Source organism: Diorhabda carinulata, chromosome 2 (assembly GCF_026250575.1).
Source record: "Diorhabda carinulata isolate Delta chromosome 2, icDioCari1.1, whole genome shotgun sequence".
Classification (NCBI taxonomy): domain Eukaryota; kingdom Metazoa; phylum Arthropoda; class Insecta; order Coleoptera; family Chrysomelidae; genus Diorhabda; species Diorhabda carinulata.
Genome location: NC_079461.1, coordinates 35660641 through 35687962, shown reverse-complemented (window position 1 = coordinate 35687962; position 27322 = coordinate 35660641). Strand labels below are relative to the sequence as shown.

At 31.4% G+C, this 27322-nt stretch overlaps 1 protein-coding gene and 1 long non-coding RNA gene across 11 annotated transcripts in view; both read left to right on the top strand.

Annotated features, from left to right (window-relative positions):
- Positions 1–27322, top strand: part of LOC130903407 (neural-cadherin) — a 444749-nt gene that overhangs the window by 343976 nt on the left and 73451 nt on the right. The gene's annotated exons all lie outside the window — the stretch shown is intronic.
- Positions 13262–13862, top strand: LOC130903430 (uncharacterized). The gene is made up of 2 exons (XR_009060740.1): positions 13262–13483; positions 13605–13862. It is a non-coding gene; the product is annotated as an uncharacterized LOC130903430 (long non-coding RNA).

Genomic DNA, 27322 nt, shown 5'->3' with positions numbered 1-27322 from the left:
ACATAAACAAGATGAAACCATTGCTTTGGAAGAAGAATTCGATAAGGAAAGACAACAAAATGAAAATCAATACTATACAATCGTTTAAAACATAAAGTCAATTCTCTCTCGAAATAATTCGAATGTGGCAGAATCTTCTTCTAATCAAAATTCAAAAGGTTTACAACGTACTGATCCAGAAAACAGAATCTTCAGCTTTTTCCCAACTTTTTCTGGTAATTGGTTCTCTTTTAATGATTCTTTCAAGTCTTTAGTGCACGATGATACAAATCTGTCGCAAATACGCATATATCTACGCGGCTCGAAGGACCAAATGTTGCTTGTAGTCGAAGGACCGATTTTTTAAAATGATTTTGTTCATTTATGGATATTTCTAACGATATAAACATAGAGAGACCCTTCATACATCTAAGGGTGTGAGATGCAACCTCCACTTGTATAGTACTGGTATGGTAACCTTAAGGACTATTTAGAATATAAGCGACTCTGAATGATAATTGTACAAACTTGTGGTTGAAACGTTTATGGGATGATGTATGGAGAAACTCGTTTTTGATTCGTAAGTTTTCGGTCGCTAAAAGTCTAAAATTAATAGTGTGTTCTATCAAAAATGAAAATTCATTCAACATTCAACAGATAGAAACAAATAGAAAATTAACATTTGCATCCAAGAGGTTTTTATTTGATAAAATAATCACACATTGTAGATTTGGAATTGTATGGAAGATTCTTCAATGTTTCCAATAAAACAAAATGATTTAAGGAAAGGAAAAACTTTAAAACATGCTTTGAATTCGTACTAGTTAATGTTTTTTAATTTATAACATTAGATATACAGTTTCTAGCAAACTTTAAGTATGCTGCATTTTCTTTTCTATCTTTAACAATTTTGTTGTGGTTTTTGTGTTTGATTCCACTGGTATTCAATCTGACTTCTTACATTTTCAAATTTAGAGCTGATGGACAGGCAAAACCCGAAGTTAAAAACACAAAAAAGAAAACGGTTAGGACCTATTACCAAAGTATATATGAAAAAAGTATAGACAGAAGAATAGGCATTGAAAAATGTAAAAATAATTATCATATTGAGCCGTTTCAAACCAATGAATTACAGAACAAAACTGAGAAGAAAAGGAAAGAATAGTAGTGTCACCCAAACGTTTTCTGACTATTTATAAGGAAGACCAAACCGATCCACTCAGTATTATTATAGAGAACTCTAAGAAACTCGAAAAATATTTCACTTTCGACTTTTTTTCCAACATCTATTCATGATCTAAGTAATATCATGAACAAGCAAATAGTTGTAGATTCAACGTACTCTCAACACCAAATGGAACTGCTTGTTTATCAGATTTTTAGATATTTGATCGCAAATATTCAAGTTTTGAAATTTTATGTCACTTGAACCAATACTGAATGATCCTACGAAGTTTAACTAAATTTAAGCTGCAGAGACGTAGTTGTAAAATATTTTAATGCAATGATTATGAAAAAACTCTGCTGAGAAACTTACTTTGACAATTCTAATCCCCACGGTTTTTCTCGTATATGAAACATTATCATTATTACGTTTAGGGCAAGAATTTTTCATTTAGGGAATAAAAACTGATCCCGTGGGAAGAAGTTGTTAACTAAATACGACTCCGAGACAAAGAAACTCATATTTATTTCATTACTTTGTTAAAGTATCCTTGATAGTACAGGCAAATTAGGTGAATTTGAGCTAAAGCCTTAAATTAAATTGATACTGAATACGTCTAGCAGCTCTTAACTTCTGGGACTTGCTCAAAAACATTGTGAATACTCGACAACTACTAGGAATTCGAAAAAAGTGTAGGAATAAATATGTACAGCACAAAATTTTCTACAGATTGGTCTTCAAGTATTTTTCCTTACCGGTAAAATGGGTTCATGTACTCAAAAATTGTAATTCTGTACAAAACGTTTTTCCTAACCTCAAAAAGTGCCGAAGCCAAAACTTTAGAGCAAAAATTGAGTACCCACATTTTTGTGAACGACAAACTATTAAGAAGTCTGTGATTATTGAAATAATAATCAACCTAGAACGAAGATTGTGTTCATGATCACGTTTTTTTAAAAGTTAGTTTATTTAAAATATTGATATTATCACCAACGACAAATCTCTCGTTGGATTTTCTTGTTTATATGGCGAGTGATGAAATATATCCATTCAAACTTCAAGTGCTTATGTGGCTAAAATACCTCTATATCTCGCAAGATTTTCGAAAATTTCCCAACTCGAAATTTATGCCAGCTTAACAGAGTAGAAAATAAATATTTTAAACATCATGATACATTTTGATTTTTTGAAAACGAAATAGTTTTCCAAGAGTTAGAGCAGTTTCCATGTACGCCTGGAAAGTAAATTCGCATTGAGGGAGATTTACTCAGAAATAGTGGCTCCAACGAAAAAATTACTAGAGACCTTTTATATAGAAAATTTTGTACTCTATATTTTTAATTTGAAAAAATTTTTCGAATTCTTCTTAATTTTCGAGTTATTCGCGTTTAAATTTTTTTTGAGTTACAAGTTCCAATATTTCGAAAACCCGTGCCCGTAATTTTTGCTACCAGTGTTAATAACATTGAAATACGAGGTACGATCAAAACAAATTAAAAAAGTAAAAAGAAAATTTGACATATATCATATATACGAACTTAATTGAGATTTTTGTCTCTGCTAATTTTCATCGTTCTACAATAAAAATAAATAACATCCCGAGACGATTTATGCATCCTGATATCCACGAACAAAGCTTTTGAAATTATTTTTTACTCTTTGAATCAACTCTCATTTCTAATTTATGTTGTTCCACTCGGCATCGTTATGGTTTTTTGCTCAATTTTCTTTCATCAGCCATTCTTTTTAATTACTACGATTTGTTTGAACTGTAATGATTACATTGTTGGGAATTTTAAACGAAATGCGGGCGTTTCAACTCAACAAACTAGTTGGGAGAAAAACATTTCAACTGATAAGTTTTGGTGGAGAAATTAGATGCGGAAGGTTACTCGATATTTTTAGAAAAATAAAAGTTGTAAAAAAAATAAACATGCAGTAAATTTAAACAGGAAAGTATACAGACTGTTGCTACAATAACTAAGTTAGTACTATAGTGACAAAATTACGGACTAGATGATAAAATTAACAATAAAAACGTTCTTCAGGTAATAGAAAATGAAGACCGCACTGATATTTGAATATTTATTTTGTAAAGATAAAATAAATATCGAATAATTGAGATCAAGAACAGCACAGAATTCGTTTTTCAAGCATTTTCGATAACAAGCGAAATTTTCTAAAAATACATTTTCTACGAACAAACATGTTTACGTCTATTATTTTCCAATGCTTTAAGGAAACAACAGAAAAGTTAAAACTGTCTCTTGTTAAAATATAACTCTTGAATAACAAAAATAGTTATCAAGTAGAACTACACTCAAATTAATTTCCTGTACCTGAATTAAAACCGTAAGTGCATTTTGTAACTTAAATAAAAAGAAGGATTATTTATGATAATTTCGTTGAAATTAAGATTCCCACTTTGTTTATCGTACTTTGGAAAAGAAAAACCTTTTTAAAATCCAATAGTCAACTTTTCCAATCGGCCAACTACAAGATCTTGTCTTCTCATGTTCTGTGAGTTTTATATTCCCTAACTATTCAAGTAAACTGAATGAAATCTCGAAATCTCATATAAAATCCCGTAGTACAAGGGTTTTTATTTTTTTTTCACCCTCTGATCGCTAAGTACGATAACCAGGAATGAAGCAGATCGATCTATCAGTGGCGATTCCAACAGGTCATTTCCCATTGATTTCCAGTTACGTGAAGTGATCTGTCACTACAGACGACTTCGGGGAACTCGAAGGTTCCAATACAGAAAAGCTTGAATACGCTGGGTACCAATGATGTTAACCAAAGACCACAAAACTCGCCGAAATACTAGAAGAGAAGGTTTCTTAAAATCCAATCACTACAATGGATAAATTCTTCAACGGGACCCACAAAAACGAATCTTCGACAGCCATTAGCAACTGTTTTTTAGTACTGTTTGTTAATTTTATGCAGCCTGGAATAACAATCAGTTCACATTATGGAACTTTCGACGTTTACGGAGAGCTATTCAAAAGAAACGAAGATGTATTCGGAATTATCCTTATCCCGTCTCAACGAGATTTTTTCGAGCACCCAGCATGCAGTCCCGACCTAGTACCGAGTGATTTTCATCGTTTGATGTGTGAATCAGTAGATTAGGAATCGGCACTTTATGAATCTTGTTAACAGGCATGACAAATAATCGTCAAAATGATTATGTAGAAAAATAAATTGTACTTTTGGTTATAAATCTTTTATGTATATTTACCCGTCTTTTCTTTACAGCTTATCGAATGTTGATGAAAAACTAATGGGGATGTTTGTGAAAATAAGAAAAACTGATGACGCTTAATTGAGAAAATAGAATGTTTACAGTAAGACTGTATCATCATAATAGAACTTTACTTATATGGCATTTAATCACAATTAAAAAAAGCGGAAAAGAAAAAAAAACAATAAGTTTAACTGACATTTTACTGATCGATTCTCGTTTTAAACTTTTACATAATAAAATAAAACTTGTAGGAATTAAACAAAACAATGAAAATTACTTACCTGAAAATTAAATAAAAGAATTCGGTTCTTTTTTCAGTTTTAAATTTACAGAAAAAATCGGAAATTGGTTGAAAGTTATAAACTAATTTATTTCATTTAGTTAATCATCAAAATAAACTGGATCTGTTCAAAGAATTAACGAAACATTGCATTTTCTAATCATTCCTTAACTACTAATTTATTTGAGGAAATGTCGAAATAAAGAATAATAAATTGAATTCAAATTTGTGATGAAATAACATCTTTTCTACGAAAATACTAAAGCAGATGTTTCTCCCGAAATTTTTTTCTCGTAAAGAAGCATTTTTTGTGACAACGCGCTGCCCAACTAAAAATTCCACAAAGACGGCGTCCATTTATTAAATATGAATTAAAACGTTTTCCGCAATTCTGAATTGAACGCTTTTTTCTGTTTTTAAAATACCAATTGTATAAAATATTTTTATTCCAGCAATTGTGAAAATTTCAACAAAGAAAATTCAAAGCAGATCTTGATCTGTTACTGCTCGAGTTAACCTGAATCTTTCAATTTACATTCGGACTGTTCTAAATAAAAAAGTTTTTGTCATAATTCATGATATTTTTAAGAAAATTGCATCTAATTAATAAATATTTTGTGGAAATAGGAGCTTTATATATCAGCTCAAAAACCACCCTGAGATTTTCCGAATAACGAATCAAGAGAATGGTTATACGAGGGGTACTACAAAAAAACATTATTACAAAATGGAAATCTATTTATCGTGCTCTCATATCATAGCACAGTAACAAATACTTTAAAAAGAACTCATCACTTAATAAACTAACTGTATTTAGTTTCGAAAAATAAATTTTAAATGGTTAAGCTTTAATTTAATAAATTAAAACACCACGTCATCAACCAATATGGAAATAAAAACAAATAGATTATATTTCTCATGACCAAAAGTCGAAGTAAGTGGTTAAGTACACTGCTGTTGGTTTAATCCACGTCGAAAGTAATAGAAAATTTGATTCCATTTTTTGTCTAAGATGAATGTTCATACAAATCAAATAAACTCTCGTATGACAACACGTTCTGAGTACGTTCCTCGTTAAAAACGTCAAACTTTATAATGTCAATGTCAGTTTTGATATATTTACATCAGTGTTGCCATATCTCAAAATTTAAGTAGCAGCGTTCATATCAGGCAACAACGTTTTGACGTAAACATATGATCCTTTCCTGAATAATTTTTGCCTCCTTCATTCAACCTAACCAATTCAAGAAAAAACACATTTCTGCAATAAGATTTGTAGTAACGGTCTATTCATATGTCATAATTCAATTTTTTTGTGATGTAATGGACAAGAAAGTGAAATACAAACGGCTATTGTGAAACATTCTCTTCTGATAGTCGTTTCGGATTCTCTCTTATGTCCTATTATTAAATTAAATCAGCTTGCTTGTTATACGCGATCTTTTTTAGTCAAATTTCATATTGTACATCATTTGGTGATAAAAAAAAACGAATTTTCAAAAACGACACTATATTATAACACACTGATTAGAGACTGTATTATTACCATGATCGTTAGTGAGAATAATATGCCTCTCAGTCCGGATGCATTCGAATTGTGTCGAAATAGGCAATTATGATTATATATTCGTATGGAAATGTTACATCAAAGAACTTCTTGTTATCGACAATGCCAATTAGGTAGATCATAAGAAGCAATGAGAATCGTTTTGTGAAAATTTGAGTAAAACATTGAAAAATTACATAAAAGAACTGAGTATAAACATATAACTTTTCTTAAATAAACGTATGTACCTCCATGGCTAGCAATTAAAAATTTATGAGGTTCTGCTTTCACAACAACCCCCGTATAACCTTACGCCATTATCATATAGTCCAACTGATCGATTCTTGATCATCCTCAGATGGGAACTAATCAAACTCTATTTAGTTTTTCCATGGTGGTGCATGTTTTACCAAAAAAATGAAGATATACAGCGGTTTCAAGTGATCAAATGGTTCTAATTGATTTAGGTCCAAATCTTCTAAGCCCGGCAGTTGTTTCAACGCCTTTTCTACACACGCATTTATCAAAAAATGTACCTTGAATCAATACAAATACCTTTTCGTCTCTATCAAAAATTTAAATAAGGAAAAGATTCAAATAGAATCGAATAGATAACAACAAACTTAAGCCGCAATTCATGGATCAACCATTAACATCCAGGGGGTAGAATAAATGGAAATATCAAGACTCAGATTCGACCATACTTCGAAATACCCGTCGATATAGAATATCCAAAGAATACGCTCCCAGACTAACTATAATGTCGTAGACTACCCAGAATTCCAACAAAAAAAGAACATAACCTCCAAGGAAGTGAAGAAAAACTAAACTGCGAAGACAATGGAAAGAAATGTTTGTTGAAAATGCTGCTTTAGCTATCGAGAGTCAGTAGAAACCGATAGGGCTTCTCCAGTTTCTTCTATCTTCTCAATAAATTTTTCTGAAGATAATCTAGATGCTTCATAATTCAGTAGTCGAGTTGGCGAGTTCGGTCCGTTTAAGTAAACTTTCCCTTTTCCCGGGAAATATCATAGAAAAATTAAATTGCCTGGTTGGCCTTATTTTGCAACGGCTTTTTGAAGATAGAATTAACGGAGAAGTGATTAAATAGCAGTTTATACTTTGTTATTTTTCGCGGAAATATCTCGAAGCTTAAGCGGGAAATTTTATTACATTCATTAATATACAATTTCTATTCAGAACGGGAAAAACTTATACAGTATGAAAAGCTTTATACTCTTGACAATTATATAATTAGATCTAAATATATTGGTATCATGTTGAATTAATTCATCTGACGAATTATTTTGTTATACAGAGTAGAATTTCGTTCTGGTTTTTAGAAGTCACCGGGAGTTAAATCGGAGGATCTTGATGGCCATTCGAATATTTGACCATGACAAATTGTCCCATTCCTAGATTGCGAAACACCCATTTAACGACAGAAATAAGACAACAACCAACTTCCAGAGGTCATCGTGTTTCTGATAACCTGATTATCCCTAGCCGGCTAGTTTCAAATAGATTTTTCAAATTAAAGTTAGCGTCAGAGGAATTTTGGCAAGCTGCCAAAACTCCTGGTAGTTGTACCCATAACTCCCTAACAAGTTAATTACACTGTCTTCACGTATAAATGATGAAATTTTACATGTTTGATTCTAATTATCCTTTTTTTATTTGCCCCAAAAAGATACGACGTAACAATTGTTCTGCTTTCACCATTTTCAAGTGCAGATTTAATATTACCAAGCAAATTTGAGGTTATGTTTTCATGTGTTATCTTGTGTGGTGTCATTCTGAAAGATATTTTTATGTAGTTTTTCAAATTCGTCTTTCTTTTGTGACAAATGCGTCTCAGTACTTCGTCGTTGGTGATTCTGTCAGTCCAGGGTATCTTCAGGACGCGTCTATAGAACCACATCTCAAGTGCTTTCAAGGTCCAAGTTTCTACTTCGTACAACAGTATTGACCACACATCATTAATTAAAATCAAAGATTTATGTACGTTAGATAATTTCTTTCCATATAATTTCCTTATTTCATAAATAACTAATGACGTAAAGTTTTTATGATGTTGATAATTTTATTGAATAGAATTCAGTGGTTTGTTACAAAATCAATTAATTTTGAAAAAACGTGATTATCGATCCAAAATAAAAAGCTTCTAATTATTTATATTTCCCATTTTACATTTGCGTTTCATAACTGACTAATTTTTGAAACAAATAAATCTAATTAGAATTGGTACAAAGGGTTTGCCGCCTACGGTATTATAATTATGAACAATGAAATATTCATTTGAAGTTCGTTGTTAAAGTTATTGCAGAGTTTTACGCCTATTTAAAAAAAAGTGTTTTAGAAGGTTTGTTCATAAATTTAATAAAGCCGAGGTTATGAAAAATTCACTAAATATCATTGAATTAAGTTTCAAATAATGTTGTTATTGGTTTACAAATTCAAAAATAATTCCTCATCGATTGTGCGTGATTTTGAATTTTCGATTATGCTCTAACTTCTTTTTTCTTATTCTTTTTCATTACATTGTACTGTCGATTTGAAAAAAAACTCGATCATGCTTCAAGATAATCCGTTAAATTTACGGTTTAAAAATAGGTTATAGTAGGGACTTTTCGAATTTTTTTAATCAACGAACAAAACATTTTCAGAGAGACATGATCTGCTTCTTAATTCAAAAAATTTTGACCTCTACGGTATAAAAAAATATACTAATATTCTTATTTTCATTGTTATTCCTGGTCGGATAAATTCAGCATCATTTTTTATTTCTATTTCTAAACAATATCATGAAATCATTTCTATATACGACTATGTATTCAAATTTATTTTGACATAATACACTTTTCCAAAAGTTTCACTCAATATTCCATCATGAACTTTCACAATTTCACTCAATGAATCCAATTTTGCGCCCAGAGCGTCTACGGTAAACCAACAGCTTATTAGACGTACCCTACATCCCCGTGGGAAATTTCTTTGAGTTGTGACTTTTTCTTTGGAAACAGCAGGTGGGTATATCGAAATTATAGGGTGGGTACGACCTTAGTACGTGATGAGCATCGTTGGCAAGCTCTATTAGTTACTTTTCGATATAATTCTGTGGTGGTTGAAGCAAATCATTGCCTGAGGTTTCATAGTCAACAGTCTCTACCTCCCGATCCGCTACGATCGTATATTTTGTCTTAAAGAATTAGCTGCAATGAGCCATATCGATGACAAGCTTCCAGTTTTTTCATGAACGCTTCAGTCGAATTTAATCACCCCAATTCGACGTATTTTCGTTGCTATCGGTAGATCTATTTGGTGAAAGATGCTTAAGCTTTATCCACGCACATTTCCATTTCCATATTTTCAATTTCGTCTAGATTATGTTCTCTTTTTTTGTCCTCACCCATTATACCTACAGCTGACTTTATCTACCATATCATAACCAAACATCCAGGTGTCAACTAGCTTCTAACGACAGGATTCAATCCTTTGTAGATCGATTTTCGCGTTTAACATCTTAAGAATGACTTTCTTATTCATATTCAACCCATGAGCCATAAATGGTTGAGAAAATCTTCCAAGTGGGTCATTTACTGATTTACGCTCCCCTTTGAACCGATTCTCCTATTGAAATATGTTTGTTCTTGATATATACTTATCCTTATAAACTAAATGCCAAAAATCTCCAAGATTTTTTCGTCAGAGATCACTAAAAATTGAATTACTTGTGTTGTTAAGCACACTACTGAATCACTATACGCGTATAACTCAATTGAAATAAGCTACTGACTCCTGGTTTAAAATAAAACTCAAAGAAACAGTTCCTTTGATATTGAATATGAAGGAAATGACACAGAAAAGACTGAAGGAAAAAAGCTGAACCAGTTAATGCAAAGCATAGTGAGAAGAAAATTTACTCGTGAGTGTTTATATCACTTACAGTCTCCAAAAACAATTGTTTAACCTCACTTATTATGAATAGATAACTTGGTATCTGGAAAAACCCAAAATCGTATTTTTCAGGAAGAGATTGCAAATAGGTACTTTTGGATCTTATGAAACGGGTATGTTATATTTATCAAACAGGTCTTTTAACCACTCCAAACCTTTTTCTTTTGTACTGTCTAGTTTATGGTTATAAAACATTAATAGAAGCCCGGAAAATCGTATCAGCTCAACAAATATTCAAATTTTAATATTTAAAATGACCGTATTAAGTTTTTTTTCAACTTCTCGTTATAAAAAATTCTAAATGTAGTAAACTTATCCAAATAAAATCAAACTCTAATACGTTTTATCGTTATTCAAACACTTTTTTCACATGAACCGAATTTCGAACGTAGTCTTGCCATGAATACTTAAAATTCGACGTCAGCAAAATCTTGTTTCAACGCCAACACGTTAGTTTATTTTGTTAAGAGGATTTACTAGTTTCTTGTCTATTTCATAGGGTCCAGAAACAAAGATCTTGTGGGAAAACAATAACAACCCGTCGAAGATTCCTTGGACTAATAAGTTTCCTCAATATTGAGGTGTTACTTCAATATAATAGTTTGAAATTCATCACACTATTAAGTGACGATCATATAAGATGTTTGAAAATCAATTTTCGTGTTATTTTTTTTTAATTCCCACTTTTACGTTTCAATATTCTTCTTTCCAATAGTGCATCTTTCTGAGATCATAATTCATGATTGAAAGTAGTTTAAAACGGTTTTTATTCTGAATAAGAGCTCAAATATATTGGATAAATCATAGTTTTTAGTATTTCTAATATTATAATAATAATAATGTATAACATACTAGGATTTTTTCAAAATTTATTAGTTAGTTATACTTAATAACCATTTGCTGTTGGTTATTAGAAAAAAGGACATTTTTTAAATGGTTGTATAAAATAAACGAAAGCACTTTTTCAAAATTTTATTGTTATAATCTTATTGTTTATACTTATCAGTTCAATTCCCAATTTATACATTCTTGCAGGCAAATTCTGACATTGTCCATCATGGAACGTGCTGTAAGGAATTCCACACCTGAAGTTTCGTTTTTTCTCAAATGGATATTCGTCTCGTCACTCATTCATAAGCTTCTCATTTTTTCCAACCATGTCCAAAAACATTTCGCAGAATTCCCGTTTATATTCAATGCCCGAATCACTTGAATTTTGTCAGAGTGATGGTGCATATTTAACATCAAAATCCTTCGAACACACCAGTCGGAAATGCGTTCTCAGAAGTTCGAATGGAACAAAATTTGTCACCCAAAACTTTAGTGAATTTACACTCCAAAATAAATACGTTTTCAAAGTGTGTTTTTCCTTCATATCCATCCGATCTAACTTCCTCTGATTATTTTTTGAAAACTGAAGTAAATGGTTGCTAGAAAGCAATTTCAGACAAATGAGACGATTTCTTTCGTTATTTTTTTCTAGTAACACAAAAACAGCAATTTCTTTTTTTTTTTTCTAATATCATTTTTATCGAATCGTTGAACAAAATATGATTAATGAGATTAATAAATCGTGCGGTGAGGGTAATCCCCATCCAGTAACGGCTGTTGGAAATTAAAGACAAATATTCTTCACCCCAACTAGCGAAAAAAATATTATTGAGTAACTCTAGTTAATATTTAAGGTGTAGTTTAGTGCTAAAAATTCGTGTGATAATCATTTTCCTCTTTAGAGCTGTTTCGCATTTATTTCGAAGGTATCAAACACTTGAGAGAATTTCACTCTGGAAACAATACTGGCAAATCCCAAGGCATTTACCCCAGTTCTTGTGATGATGTATTAGAAAAACGGACTCGAGACAGGGTCGTAAATAAAAACGAAACAATTGCCACTAGAAAAGGAAAACAAGGATTATTTATTTTGTTGAAATAAGTCAAGAATTATTTGAAATATGAAATGTGTGTTAAATAATTTTCGAATGTGGAATGTTTCACGTTTTGGAATCACAATATTTCTGTGACAAAAGCCCGGCGATCCTTCTCGATCGAAGTTTATTAGAAGTAATTTACAATACACGATAAATTTGATACAGAGGCGAAGATTTACGACGTTGTATTCCTTTTGTTGTCAGTTATAATTAATGATATGAAAACCACTAACTGGTTCCCATCATTAGGAGCCATTTATGATTAATTAACGTTCTATACGTTGTTTCAGATATATCGTGTTTTTTTACTCGGAAGGTAGATAAATATAATTCTATTAGAATCCACAAGAAATTCTACATACTTCGGACAAAAATTTTCATTTTATTCTACGAATAATTTTTCTCGTATCTTTTCAAAGGAACATTTTTATACTTTAAAAGCCTCATCGAGCTTTTATTGTAGCCGAACGAACATAAACGATTTTGCACAAACATTCGCATATCAGGACATTTTCATTCATTTTATACCACAAAATTTGTCAGGAAAACTAATGACGACGCTCACTTTAGTAAAACATATTAAATTCCAAGATTTTCACCGATGTGGATGTATATTTATAAATATCTTTAATTTCTTATTTCTTAGACCTTTTCATATATTAATGCGTGTAAATGTTTTTGATTTTAGGTCGCTTCTGTTTCGAAATTAGTTTTTTAAATAATTTTTGGAAGATAAAATTTGACGTTTCAACTTTTCAAAATATGATATTGATACTGACAATTTGAGTATTTATATTAATCAATAAATCACCTGTGTCATGATTATCAAAATAGAAAATGTTCTAATAAGAAAAATCAACTTTTCACCAGTCCTTACATCTCAAATATACAGCGGTAATCAATTAAATTATTTGTAGTTTTAAAACTATAAATTTTACTGAAATTATTCAGGTCTTTTTTACCATTTATAGATTTTTGTTTTTATAAATGTGAACCATTTCAAAAAATTGAGATATAAGCACTAGTGAAAAACTAATCTTTCATACTAGAACAAAATTCCAATCTGATTCCCATTCCCATTCCGACATTCATGATGAAGTTTCATTGATTAATCTAAATACTCAAATTGTCAGTGTCAACATCATATTTTGACAAAGACCCGAAACGTCAATTTTTTATATCTTTAAAAAATCACTAAAAAACCAATTTCGAAACAGAATAGACCTAAAATCAAGAACATTAAGATGCATTAACTTAAGTTAGCGGGGACAAATAATTTTTTTTTACTAAATCGTTCGTTCGTAGTTTGTTTTTCATCAAATGTGATTTTTTTATAAATTATTATCAAAATTTTGGCCTTAACCCAGCTCTTAAGGTAATCAATTATGAGCTTATTTTATTATTCTACTCAATCTCAGTCAGTTATCGTTTGTTCGGTAAAAAAATATGTTTGTTCGATGGTTTTATTATTAATAATTAATTTTTCAATTCCCTAGCATCATGGTCCAATTATGATGTCTGCGCATGCGCGCTTATACAAGATTACGCGGTTCATTTGAATCTCGTTCGTAGCAATCAACATGAAGAATAATTTATTGAGATTGAAGATGTGTGAGAAGTAAACATTGTTTCATTCTTATTATTTATTCTTAGTCATAATTTGAAGTCTGTAGAAGTTTTTATCGAATTTTGAATTCTTTTATTGAATTTATTGATACTACATAGCTATACTTTCTAAATAAAAGTAAAGTTTACTAGCTTGTTTTGTCTTAAAATGACCTCCGAAAAGAGTTTCTCATCCGTTTTCTACTTTTATCGGGTAAATTTTTTTATGCTTTGTTCGTCATTTTTGTAAAGCTTTCGTTATCAACTTGAATTATTCAGAGTTTAAGGACTGAAAAAACCCCAAATTTATACTGCATAGAACATATAACATGAAAAATACATTTTGCTTAGATTTAAAAATTTGTTTGTCCCCGACAACTTAAGAGTAATCATTTCGCAGCTTGTTTTGTCCACTGCTCTCGGTCTCAGACATCGTGGATCCAGTTGGAAGATATTCGAAAACTGAAGTTTCATCATATAAAAATACATTGCTACCTTTTTTGGTTGAGCGAATCTTCAAACTATAAAATAGAGCTGTTAGATTTTCACTCGGACTATACTGTCTTTATTAATCTTTTGATGCGTTTGTCTAATTCGTAAGCACGCTTTTCCAATTTTAGAAAGGTTATCTATCTACATAAGAACGCGAAGCACGACCTTCAATTACCTACTTCACGTTCAGAATTAATTAAAGGCTCGATATTTTACAATGCAAAAAATGCACAATCACTCGCCAATTGAAATCAAATCGATATCATTTTTCACCGCATTCCGCAATATTTTGAGGGCATATTTAATGAAAAGTGCCTTCTACTCTTTTATGTTTGTTTGTTTAGTTTTCACAAGCTCTAATCTACAAATCGTAACAATTTTTTGACAATAAAGCATTTCTCTCTTTCTCTTTCCTGTCCGTCCACCGCACTGGCAGTCGTCTCTTTCTGTATGATTCCTTGAACGCCATTATAGTATTCTCACGTGACTTCTTCAGCTTCATTCTTTTGTTATTCTATGCAGTTCTTCGTTACAACATCAAAGATATAAGCTTGAAACTAAAAATATTAAATATTTGATACGTTTGGTCGGTGTAGCTTAATGGTATGGAAACATGGATTCTCAAGAAGTCAGAAATCATTAAATCGGAAGCATTTAAAATGAGGATCTATCGTCGAACTCTAGAAATATCATGGGCTGACAAAGAAACATGCAAACAAACAGATAAATTATCATGAATATACAAAGAAGGAAAGCAGCTGATTTGAGTCACATACTCAGAGACTTCTTCAGCTCATAATTGAGGGTAGGACAGATGGTAAACGGGTGTTGGGAGAGAGCAAATGTCTTGATTGAGGAACAGAAGGAATTGGACAGATCTGGTTCACACAGTATTAAAACATAAATTTTTTATGAACAGGACCGTTTTGCAGTGAATTAGTCACCTGTAATTAATTTTAAATTTATAACAAGAAACGATTTCAGCTTCCTAGCCTCATACCTGGTTGAACTTTAAGGATAAAAAAGATTTAGTTGGTTTCCAAGGTAGGATTTCAATCCCAAAAAGACGTATGTAAAGACATTTCATAGACGCCTTGTATATAGCTTAAAATTCCAATATTCCGATCATCGATTGCTCGGTGGATGAGTTTTTTGATATTACCTTTTAATTATATAATTTCAACGATCAAAAAAATCTCGTTTATGATGCAAATCTCATCATATCATCGCCGATAATTTTATGCGAATTGAAGTCACCCAGCAAAACAAATTAATAACGAACAAGCCGAAAGCAAGAAGACATTTTTATTGTTTTCGACAGCAGTGATTTATAATTTATGGATCCATTTCGGTTCTGCGGGCAACGAGGTATTATGGAAATGTACCTTCTGAAGAGAAAAAGGAGAGCGGGAGAAAAAAAAAAAACGATTCCTACGAGGATTCGGTTTCCATTAAGACAGATCTCAGTTGTGCTGGACGTCAATTTATCAACAAATAACTGAAGATTTAGACTAAGGCCATGATGTTTCCCATCTGACACTTGCATTTTATTTTCGAGATCTTTTCAACTAAATAACCAGATTTTGCTTCGGTAATATTTTCGGAGATGTTTCACTCGAATTGCTGTCATTTAGAGGTCTTACTACTTTTTTTTCTTTTGTGGAAAAGCGAATGAAATATATCCGGGATTCCCAAAATGAATGCGAAGTTTTTCGAAGTTTTAGCTGAACAAAGTGGTTGTTAATAGTTTGTTTCAAAGGACTTTCAGTTGAATTGGGTCAGAAAATTAGTGATAAAACCATTAGTAAATGTCACAAATTAATAGAAAAAATTCGGAACTAATATATTTGAATCAATGCTGAATTTAGAACACGATATCTGAAGTTGAACTGACTAATGAAGTGGATCTGGTTATCAACTTTCTTTCCACATGAAAATAACGAACCAAATGGCTTGGTATATAATTAAATTACGAGAAAAAGATACAAATTCATGAGAAAATGGTAAAACTTTGCAGCTGTAACATAATTGACAACAAGAAGGATTTTGGATGTGGGTTATTCTCAAAAAAAAAACTTCAAGTTTGCGGTACTTATTATAATGTTGTAATAAGGTTTTTTCTATCCAAAACTTTTCACCAAAATTTTCCTTGTCTAATTGTTTTGCCTATTTAGGCGTCGAATGAAGATCTGTCAAGTTCAAGTTCAAAAACTGAGGTTTTTATGCCGTGAAATTCCCAGAATTTGCCATTAATCATTTTTGAAAATAATCATGTGGCCTCTAACTTGAGTTTAAAGCAGAAAAAATGGTCAACTCCAAATCGGCAATGATATTTCCGTGAACAACAAATCAAGCAGCAATTATCCACGCGTTTTGTTTAGAGTGAATTATTATTGGATGGCACGCTATATTTATAGCTACGTTAGATGGCCAGTCCCTGAAATATTGTTGGGGTATTCAAATTGAAATTATAGATAATTACCGCTTCAATAGCCATTCAAAAAAATACGAACCGGACATGCTAGCATATGGAGAGAAATGGGAAAAAGGCACTAGGGTTTTTTTTAAAGCATTAGGCATGCTTATCAACTTGGAAGTACTGCTTTTATTCGCGAGGCCATGAATTTTTATTATTCTCCCCGTTAACGAAAAAATTATGACTGGTATGGGAAATGTGGGCTCCATACACTCCGCTATTCAATGACAGGTAAGTTTTCAAATAACAAACATCAAGAGTTTTGAATTCTGTTGATCTATAATCTGAATATAAGCTGAAAAATTGCCATTTCCATATCGCTTTTTGCCGTTAATTATTTGTTTTAGAAATGGGCTGAGTTTCAAGATAGTCAACCACCTCTGGAATATTGCTCAGATGAAACTAACTCAATAGATTGATTTTCCGTTCAAGAAAATATCATTGTCGACCTCGGGGCTCATTGACGTTAAATCATTCCGAACTTAATACTTAGAAATGATTATTTTCTAGGGGGTGAGCTGCTATCTTGAAACTTAAGTTTGCGAACCACGACATTATTTTTCAACATAACTAGTTCTAGGAATTCCGCGGCAAAAAACGGTAAAAACCTGTTAATTACGGGCAAGATTGAAAATCGGAGATCGAGGATAAGAAGGAAAATTTCTTTGCTGTGAAATATCAGAAAATGTACAAGCCTGCACGATATATAGTCGTTAATACATGCTGCAAGAAATAGATAATTATTGGAAACTGTTATCCATGGTGGTGCTCAAGTAGTAATTGTTAAGTATAGATTATAATTAACTCATGAGTAGTATTCCAACGTTCGGAATTTGATCAGAGCATGCTGCAAGAACAAGCCTTTAATTTAAAACGATTATTTCAACCCTACTGTTCATTATATATTGTTAATTCTCTTTAAAAAATATTAGGTACTTGAAACATTTTCAATTAATATTTTTATGAATTAATATAAATATAATTTAGCATCATGTGATAAGCTGTTTTCATTGTAAATTTATTCGCGCTTTGTATACGTTTTTATTTTCATTTCAACTTAATTAAAAAACAAAATATTATACCAAGACTAATTTTCTGATTAATTTTTCACTAAAAACGTTTTTATTCGCTCTCATAATTACATGGAATTAATATTTTCTTGTATAAAGGCAGGATTATACACGCACTTAACGTAAAGTTCAACCCTTTTTTCAACACCTAAAAATCTACTACAACAAGTGACCTATATTCACTTTCTCATTACCCCGATATACAAAAACTTCTAAATAAGCTATCAGCTGAAGTAGATGGATGAAAAGAACATCACGGCCGGATATTTTGTGTCAGTTTTTATATGAAAAAATCGATATAAAAATTTCTGCCGAGCCCCAACCTCATATATTTTCTATCCCGAGCGTTAGTGGTAGCTTTTTATAGTGTACTTAGTAGACGGTGAATGGTTTTTCATATTAAGCTACACTTTTTATCAAAATACGTTTGGTTAGAAAATCAAATAGAACATTCATACAGTTAAAGAGTTAAAATTTGATTTGAAAAAATCCTTACATTTGGATGACACTGTATCAATTATACTTTTGTAAGTCTCAAAAAAAATGGAAACAAAATTTTCCGTGAATTTTATTGTGTTTGTATTAAAAATATAAAGCCCTCAAGAAGTAAGCAGCTTATAGAAAATATATATTTATGTTCCAAAAGGATGATATCAAAAGGAAGCTGTCCGTCTTAACGTTTGAGGTTCACAAATACTTTTTTTTCAATGAAAACGAAAAGTTTCCCTAACAAGACGAAAAAAGGTTGGATTTTTATAAACAGTTGTGTTATAAAATTTAGTCATAACCTCCAAATTCAAGTGATTTACTGAATTTATTCGTCACCTAGATAACCTAGTGCATAACCAAATTAGAGGACGATCATTTAAAACTTCCAAAGGACGATGTCCTTTAAAAACCTTATCACTGTTCTAGGCAAGCTTCAAACCATGTTTAAGTGTTTGGGATTTCTCTTTAAAGCCTATAGCATGAAGAAGGCATCTTGGATTGTCGTGCCCAATTAAAATGCCAGTCACCAATCGAATTTTGCGACATTTTAATTGATTGGCATCAATTTGATTCGGGTGCTGGGGGGTAAATATATTTTTACTTTGATATGGACGACCTAGATGCAAAATGATTACTTGAATCTTTAATTATAACATTCCAATTGTGATTACAACATCTGTAAAGCGAAAGCAGAAGATTGTTGGAGATTTTCTGTTTTTTCCCAGATATCAACTCTCCCTAATCTCTTCTAAACTCTATTAAATATTTTAAATTTAAAACACGTGAGCGGGGGCTGGAAAAAATATGCATGATTCATTCGAATGTTTTTTAATTACAAAATTAATGTATATACAATTTATGGTGAGTACCTCGGTACCATATGAAGAAATTTTGACATTAAATCGACACCTTGTATTAACGAGGTTAATGAAAATTGGTAACATTGTTATAATAAATATCGACAGTCTTTTATAACTTTGGGAATCTGAACTTTGAACTTCCAAAAAGTATTGTGATAAATATCACGACATTTCCTCATATAATTGGTTTTTTATGATCCTTGAAAGCGCACTCAGAACTCAGAAAAATCAATAACTAAAAAGAAATATACATTTCCATCGTTTTGAAGTTGGGGTAAACAACTTTTCCAGGTCCTTCCAATATCAATCTTGATATTTACTTGAGAATTTCCAGATTTGACAAAAATATTATTTTGAAATATATCCAGCATCTTGTTTGAACAATTTCAGTACAGTTATTCTTGAAATTACTTTGAATTATATACGTTGCTTTGATCTTTTCACATCGACAAAAATATGAAAGCGGTGTACTAAATTAATAATTGAAAGGAAAATAAATTCAAACACTGGAAAATATTTTTTAACTCCCTCGTATAGAAGTAATACAAAATTTGTATCAAAATTGATTTTACTTTATGGAAAAATTATCGTCTACTTCTATTCAAATAATTTTCAATTTCGAAACAAACTTGCTTGGTACCCGGTTACCGAGATAAACCAGGAGAAGATATGCACCAGTTCCAAATTTATTGGCCTCATCAGATGTCACATCAACAATGAAATGGACGGATTTTACTGAAGAAACACAATCTCAATGATTCGGTGGCCTCAGCAAAAGACTACGAGGTACCTACGTAGTACTAACTTCTTGAGAAGAGATAAATAGCCTCTTTTGAGTCATCTACGAAATATCTGTATAATGATGATCGATCTAATGAGTAATATGACTATGAGAGGACGCTACTTTTGCTTATTACTACTAGATATGGTCAAAAATACGTGAATGATATGCACGCTCAATTAAAATAAAAGTCAATAAACTATATAAACGTATTAAAGTGGATTGCTTCTCAAAATTAGTAGTACCGCGAATATAAATAGAAACCGACATTTCTGTCAGTGTTTTCTGATGTTTGTTTTTAATTTATTTATGCGTATATAAATATGAACCCACGGTATATTATTTTAACTTCATCTTATTCACAAATTTCAATAAATTTTCGACTAGTTAATCTACAGTAGTCTTAAAACTCAAACTACTTTATTAGACGACGCCATCTGAAAGTTGTTTGTTCTATTTTCATTTACATACCGAAAGTTGTGTTTCGAGTGTTTCGTGTAGTGAAAGTGACAGTTCCGCACTGCAAAACACTTTCGGGACGCTCTGGAGTAGACAACTTTAACTTAACCTCAAATGTACTCTAACCACTTCAATGTTGACAGTTGACAGTTTCATTTCGATGGTTTTGTATAACCTTAAATTTTTCATTATTTGTTTTATCCGAAGTTTTGTTTAAATTAATGAATAACAATGAATGACGATGAAAAAGAAAACATCAGCGATGAAGAGTTACTCGAATGCATACCACCTGATCTCACCGAAGAAAGCAATACGGCCGTTCTTAATTCGTTGCCGGATAAATCTCGTGCAAGGTACGAAAAATAGTACTTTATGAAGTGGTGTCACCAGAAAAGGCGAAAAACCCAATGGAAAACGTGAAGAAACAAAACAAATGGTACACCGCAAAAAAATCAAAAACTTTAACCAGAGAAAATATAATAGAATTCTTGTTACATACTTATGCGTCGTTTAAAAAATGTTGTGTACTACTTTAGTAGCACTTTCAGTACTTGGCATATAAATAACTAATAATATCGAAAAAATATCCCATTCGATTCAATTTACGCCTAAGAGAAATGAAAAATGTCAAGAAAATCGACTGTGATAACAATTTTTCTCATTTTCTCAAGATGTATAGGGATTTTTAACAATTTTTTCTGAGGAAATTTTTCACATGCTACTTGAAAAAAATCCAATAAAATGACTAGACCGTTTTCCTTCCTGTTCGTTATACACACATATACAAATTCAAATAACAGATTGTTTGCTTTCATGGAAAAATCAAGTATAGGTACTTCCGATTCTTCTCTCTCGATCTCATATTTGGTCAGGATTTGAGAAAAAAACTATTTTCGACTCCAGCTACTGTAGGATCACAATTCCACGTAGCTTTTGTTTGTTACTATTTTCCAATGACACCGGATTCCGAGAAAATTTACTGCGGATTTCCCTTGCTATTTCAAAATATTTCACGGAAAAGGCAGAGATAAACAGCATCGGGTACGACAAGTAACTTTTCATTTTGAATGGGGGAAACGGGAAACGGATTTATTATGCGGTGTTGTGATATTTCGGATAACCGAAGGCGTTGAATATTAGTACGCCTAATTTGCATTTTATGTAAAATATTGAGTATTTTGAACGAAATTATGGGAGGCACTTTCCAACACAACTTTCTCCAAAACATCTGAAGTTTGATAATAACATCTACCTGTATTAGTTCATCACTTGTATTACTTTCAATTGTTTCATAAATTCAGGTGAATATATCATCTGAATTAGTTAATACATTAAAATCAGAGACTTCTCCATACCTTAAGTTTCCAATTTTCATTTAAATACAGTTGACCAAATCATTGTTTATATGTACGTATATATTAGGGTTAGGTTTGAATCCCTTTGTCTAATTTGTAATCATGCTTCTCCAATTTCAGAAAGTTCGTTGCAAGGCTCAATATTTTACAATGAAAAAAAAATGCACAATCACTTGCCAATTGAAATCGAATCGATATCATCTTCAAAAAGTTGGTTTAATTTTTGCTATGTACTTATATACTAATTATTACCTATTACTATTACCCACAATTTTGTTACTCTTTGTAATTTTCTTCTGTATGTTGCAATTTTATTTATTTGTTTCATCTCTATTCGGTTTTTACAATTTTTAGTCTAAAAATTTTTTGACAATTAAGCATTTCCCTCTCCTTTCTCTCTCTCTCATATTCACCACGACCCAAATGATTTTGGTAGGCTGATCTACTCTGATTATAGTTTACCAGAAGAATCTTTGCCGTTTTTGATTGTCTCAGTAACTAGTTTTTTCCTTATCTACTTTCTTTCCTAAGGCTCTTCTATTGTTCTGTGGCTGATACTCCAGAAGGTATCTGGACCTATTAAGTGTTTGTTTGCATTTGCTTTAGCTATTTCGGGGTGACTTTATTTTTCTTACTTAGCTCGTTCAATTTGCTCTAGTATTCCCAAACTATTTCGGGGTCCAAATGTCTTCTTCTAGTTCTGTCTGCTGTTACTTCTACAGCTTAGTATTGAAGTCAATTTTCTCTTAAAAACAAACTTATAAGGTATATCATCCTGAGGTACGTCACAGGTTTGGTCATTTTTCCTTGGTGATTCCGTTTTTAAACACTCTCAGTGATATTTCTTCCGCCACTCTTTTCATAATTTCATGGCCCAGTCTTTGTGCCTTCAAGAGACTATTCTTCGTGATATTCATACTAGTAGAACTTCATCCTGGCGTCCTTTTCTATCTTCTAGTCTTCCATCGTCCTTTTTACTTTATCTTCCAAACGTTCCATAGCTTCTTCTTTTTTTAGATGTTTATTATTTAAAACAAAATAGTTGTTGTTGTTAACGATATCTTTTTCTTATTTGGCTCAATTTCTTATTTACAATTCTTCTAGTTGCTAACGGAAACGTTATTATTATTTGTTATTCCTCCGTGTATTTCATAGTTTTTTATTTCGTTTGTGAGCTCCAATATTATTTGTTTAACTGGTTGGAACTAGTTTTTATAGTAATGAGAGGTACTGTTGTTGTTGTTACTGCTCTAAAGTTTGCTCATTAAATTTCAAAATTGTTTCCCAAATACGATCAATTCACGATCTTTGTCTCCTACAGCATAAGTCAATTTTTATTTCGGTTTCTTATAATTTTTATAACAAATATTTCTTGCTGGATTGCTCTGTACAAAATTTATCAGTTGATTCCACTTTGTCATTGTACATTTTAACAAATACTTTTGTTAAACTTACATCTTTTACTTCGTTTGTTTTGTTGTAGTAGCTGCAGGTACTTTATCGTTTTCCACTGTTGCCAACAGTTTGACGCTTTACAAGTGAAGTTTGAACGTCAAACGTCAGTTTAAACAATCTATAGATGGCGTTTACCGGTAAACTACGGTTTAAACGTGGCCGGCGGTCTGCGGGTAGTTTAAACTTCAGTTTAACATGAAACGGAGGATCCGAACTTCACTTAGATATTAGATATATTAGATGAAATTTGCGATTATGGTGAAGAAATTAACAACATTGTCGACGCGACAAGAAAAAAGTTATTCATCCTAGAGCAAATATTGGAATTGTCCCACTTATTTCTTCAATTTGTTGTGCTTCTATGGAAAATATTTGTATTTTATCACAAGGTTAACAACCAAAAGTATTTCTTCATTGTAAAATGCAAGTTTAAACATATTTGGGGCGGCTCGCGCAAGTCAAAAGCGTGGCATAGGTGTTTACCTTGGATTAATTCCAGGAATTATCCTGATACAAGTTTGTTGTGGTTTATAGAATCATGTAAAATTCGCAGGACTAAAAGGTGATCGATACGACTATTTTCAAACTTGTAAATTACCAGTAAACGATCAAAATTAGTAAATTTTTCTTGACGATATGCCATAAAACTCACTAAAAAATCTTGAGAAAAAGAAAAAAATAAACGAAAATTCAAGCGTTTCATACAACAAATCGACCTCATCCACCCATGAATCACCTTTTAGGTGTTATACAATAATCCGGCTAAATTTTTTATAACCCGCCTTCGCGCATTTAATCTTCCAGAAGGAGATTTATGAACGGCGAATATGTTAAAAACAAAAGATTAATAAGCAGCTTTGTGAACTTGCGTGGTATTACACAAATTAGTAATAATTGTACTATATACAATCTGAATTTAATACGTTTCATATTTTCATTATTATTGTGCACGCGGGATTATATAATTCCGCAGGATTATATTAAGATTTGTACCTCTTCAGTTGGATGGATGCTGGACCACCCATAAAAATGTCCAAAAAAGTTGATAAAATAAAAATTCATAGATGAGGTTTAAATAAGATAAATGTTATCATGAAAATATAGAAAAAACGGATTTGAAACGATGGAAATGTGAAGAAAAAGATGAGAAACATCACAGGATGAAAGAAAATTTAAGCAGAAAGGAACTTAATCAAAACTATTATCATACATATGAGGGCTGCTACTTAATTAATTAATTCGAGTTGGATACCGCATAATTTTTGACAATCTTTCAAAAGTAGATGGAAAAATCATAGAAAAATGATAAGAATTTTTTAATAACTTACAATTGGCAACAACTACACTTTTCAGCCTTCAAAACATTGAAAAAAATTCATCAATTTCATTAGATTAACAATATTTAGATTACATATTAATCTTTAGGGAACAATTATTGAAAAATAAAAATTTTTTCAAAATTTATTATTAAAGAAGCAAAAATATCAGTGAATATTGATTATGCTTTATGCTAAAAACTAAAATAAGAAATTGAAGAATTGAAACGATGCCGAGACCAGTTGAAAGAAGCCTGAAATAAGTATTGAAATCCTTTTGGCAAAAGGATAAGTTTAAGATAAGAAATCGGTATTTAATTATTTGAAAAAACGAGGGTATTGTTAAGTAAAATCAGAAATAATAATTAGCTTCAAAATATTCATGATCCGTAATACAAAACACTGCAAGAATGATTTAAGACTATATAGATACGGCATAGCATTTCAGCTACTTAAATTTATGGACTATTTGAACAAAAATCGATATAATTATGTTCAAAATAATATAAATCTGATTAATTCCCAAACCTCCATTCAAATATGTCGTAGTTTGTCAAGACTAGACAATTTTTGCATCTAACGAATGGTTTCACCAAGCTCTCAAATAGTTTGCTGAAAGTTGGGTTGAAACTTTAGAATACGAAGGGCTATATAAGATTTTTTTAAGGTAACACATATATAAAAGAAGTTTCATGATATCAGTCTTCAAATCTCACACCCTATTTAACACGAATATTCGGTTCGTTTGTATCTTTTGTATACTGATTTTTTATTTCGAGATCTAATAAATTTTGCTTAACCTTCTGTTCATTAATATTTACCGTAAATTTCGTACTACAAGATAACATTGGACGGTCTCCAAAATTCGTTTTATCTCGATTGCCACCAAAAAGGAAGTTTCCATTAGTCAAAGTATAAGCAGATGGCGTCCGTGAAAGGTTGACGTTTCCGTTATTATGTACGGAAGAGGACGGCCCCCTAGCACGGGATGTTCATTTATGTTGTATAACGTTAATTACGCATTTATAAAAGTACTGTTTTGACACGGAGGGAATCCAAACTACAAAAACATTTCTTCGAGTAATGAAACCTTATGCATACTTTAATTAATGATTATCAGCTCAGACAACGAATATTAATTTTAATGAAACGGAAACGAGTTGAAAAGTATCATTATCAAAGTAAAATCATCAAAACAACCCTTAAAATAAAAAAAATATTATATCTTTTTTTCCATAAACTATTAGGAACGTATGATTAAAGTTTCTATGTTATTATAAACATATAATACATCTTTGAAGTCAAAAAATAGTCGGACGGTGCCAAATCAGGACTATATGGTGGGTATTCAATCTCTGTGAAACCATATTAGTATACAGTTGCCTTGGAAATGAAGCAATATGGACTGGAGTATTGTCATAAAGCTACCGCACATCTCCTCCTTAATAAATCAATTCTTAGAGTCCTTTTGACGTTGGAAAACTGTCTATATGTTGAGCTAGTCTAAATAACAGTCCTGCTTCTCTTATCCCAGTCCATTATCTAATATTTTTCAACCAAGAGGCTTGTTTCCTTCCAATTCCTCTACGACCTTCAATTTTACCCATCATTATCAACTGGAGGATACTAAATCAGCTACCGCCGCATTATGTGGCTATTTTTCTGCATTTAATGTTATCCCCCGACTCACGAACCGCCGGTCCTTCCACTAATTTAATGTTTCCTTTTAATAATTCTCGTCACCAGAAAAATAACTAAATGCAATTTTTAATTGTTGGAAATGGTGGCCACAAGTCACTGTAAATTAATCTTTATTGGGGTTAATTCTTACTAAGTCAAACGAAATTCATTTTGAAACATTTTTCAATCGTCGTTCGGAGTCTACTATAATAAAATCGATCGAAGTAGCAGCTTGAAATTTGCGCTTTAATTACTATTTGGAGTCAATCACTACGTATAGTTAAATGTCTAAAAAATTCTAGAAAATATTTAAGGGAAAGGTGGATGATTAATAACAGATAATTGTTTTTTTCGTGATCTATACAAATGTGAAAAACAAAAATCTCATATATTACTAATTCCATTTTCTATTTTCAAGAAAGGGCTCCTACAACATAAATTAATGTTTCCCATAATGGCAAGAAACTTCACTAGGTTTAAGTGAACGAAGTTTGTGGGATATTCCTTAGCGGTTTTAACAACATTTCTCATTTACTATTCTTGCTTGAAGTGGTACAATTTGAAACTATTTGAAGCTCGCTTTCGGATTTGTTTAAACTCACTACATGTCGGCAATTCCTCTAATTGAAGAAATATTACGAATTCACAAACAGGTTTGATTATTATTTCAAATTAATAACACAAAGTTAGTTACTCTATATTCACATATTACGGCCAGGGAAATTAAATGTACGGGGTGTTAATTTAATAGGAAATTTAAAATTATACAAATACAACTCGCATATTTAACTGTTTTCAATTGGAGCAGCCCTTAAAGTTCCAATTGAAAATATGTGTTCAGGAAAATTTTTTTCTTACAAGATATTTTATATGTCAATTATTGTAGTAAAACTTTGAGAAGAAATAAACAATCAGGCGTTTTAATGATCCTTTTCGACCAATTCTTACGCGAGTAAATCTATTATTCAGCCAATGACTAGCTAAAAGAAAATGAATCAGTGAGAAATTATATTATCAATTTTATTTCCCAAACTTGTTGTTTACTAATTGTACTATTTCTAGAAATAACAGCTTGAACATTCATTTTTTTATATATCAATAGTGGTATAGTTATTTTTCCTCTAGAAAAATAATGTTTACTCCCCGTATAAAATTCGGAAAACATTTAATAAACCG